The following is a 1936-nucleotide window of genomic DNA, read 5'->3' as shown; positions in this document are numbered from 1 at the left end:
AAACAAAAACAAATTATGATTATTCGGCATGTCTGAACTCTTTCTTCTGCCTAGCCAAATATGGGCAAAACAAATGAACAAGTGAATGAATGAGCAAATTAGATGTGCTTATGAAGAAAAACAACAGCAGCTCATTAATTCCTTACGAATGACTGTATAACAATATTTTAACATGTCCAATACTAATAAACAACACTAGTGAAAGAGCAGAATCATAGGAGCTGGGAAAACTGTAATATTTCTAGTCAAATTGATGGGTATGTTGAGTAGGATCATCTAAGGTCTAGTAGCACAGATGGTATTCACCTGTGGGTACAAGATACTATATTTTCTGTATTCATAAATATAATGTATCTTAAACATGAAGTTTTAAATTGAAGAAGTCAATAGCTTAAAGTTTTCAGTTTTTAGCTGAAAAAAGTATGTCTTTTATTCAAGACAAAAAGTACCCCAAATTTCAAAAGTTTTCATAATTAGTTGTTACTAATGGAGGAGAGTAATAATACAGATTATCCCAAAGAACAAAAAAATGTCATTTATATCTTTTACATTTGCCTGGCAGATTGTTTTTATATATACAGCTGACTTCTCTTTTCCTACAAATTTCACAAGAACTTAAGTATAGGTCTTTTCCTCTGACCTACTTCTTAATAAGTAACTTGCATGGCAATTATTACAGGTCATAATTATGGTTTCCAGGTGTCACCAACTGGGTATGTGAAGAGCTGCAAATCAGAGTACCTGTAAACACACAGGTGTAAGTGACATCAGCACAGGAGGTCTTCAGCTCACATACCCCCCCCCCCCGAAAAAGCAATTTGGCAGCCATCCATAGACCAAAGTGCCACTGTAAGAGCTTTGGGATCCAGGTATCAGGCTGTAAAACCCTAGTGGAGTCTCTGACTGAGGAGGGACACTTTGAGAAGTCATTCCCACACTCTGGTGGCAGGCTCACAGACTGTGCTCTCAGATGTGAAATGAAAGAAGTCCTGTTCCCCTGTGGACTCCGCTTTAGCCCCACATAGCTGCATTCCTGCCATGAGTCCCATTTGCTATCTCTTAGGAGGAGCCACACCAATCTGTGCCCCAGTAACATTACCACACCTAAGACCAAATTTTAGATCCTGAAGTGGCCATGTGACTCAGCTACAGCCTCTCTCTACTGTGGCTTGGCTGTCCCAAAACCTTGCCTGTCCCAAAACCTTGTGGGATACATGCCTATACAAGCTGTCTGATGATTGGTCCCTGAAACCTCATTCACAAATCTGAACCCTGAAGCAGTCATCTTACCTGTCTCTAAGTGCACTTAACTGAGATCCCAGAGGCAATCCCATCAGTTTGGAAAGATGGCAGGAATAGGTCTTTACCTCCCAAATCCAGTCTTTAAAGGCCAAAAGAGCTGTGTTTGCTCCATCAAATGCGCGCATATTAACCAAAGCTAGAAAGATCATAAGGAATAAGGCAAATATGACATCACCAAAAGAAACTAATAAAACTTCATTAACCAACACCAAATAAATTGAGATCTATAAATTGCCTGAAAAAGGACTCAAAATAATTATTTTAAGGAAGTTCAATAAACTTCAAAGGAAACAGAGATATAAAAAATAACTAACCAAAATCAGGAAAATAACACATCAAAAAAATGAGAAGTATAATAAAGAAATAGAATCCACAAGAAAGAAGCAAACAGAAATCCTCAAACTGAAGGATACAATGAACTGAAAAATTGAGCAGAGAGCATCAACAGCAAACTTGATCTGGCAGAAGAAAAAAACCTCAAATACAGGCCATTTGAAATAAACCACTTAGAGGAACAAAAAGAAAAAGAACAAAGACAGACTATGGGACGATGGGACTTCATTATGGGACACCATCAAACAAAGAGGCCGAAAGCCTTTTTAACGAAATAATGCCTAAAATTTTCCCAAATCTA

General features: G+C 37.8%; 1 protein-coding gene across 1 annotated transcript in view; it reads right to left on the bottom strand.

Annotated features, from left to right (window-relative positions):
* The window catches only part of COBL (cordon-bleu WH2 repeat protein), a 252917-nt gene that overhangs the window by 221611 nt on the left and 29370 nt on the right, over nucleotides 1-1936 (bottom strand). The gene's annotated exons all lie outside the window — the stretch shown is intronic.

This window comes from Galeopterus variegatus, unplaced genomic scaffold (genome assembly GCF_000696425.1).
Source record: "Galeopterus variegatus unplaced genomic scaffold, G_variegatus-3.0.2 Scaffold44, whole genome shotgun sequence".
NCBI classification, from domain to species: Eukaryota; Metazoa; Chordata; class Mammalia; order Dermoptera; family Cynocephalidae; genus Galeopterus; species Galeopterus variegatus.
Note: the sequence above shows the minus strand (reverse complement) of the source record. Positions and strands in the feature narration are given on the sequence as shown.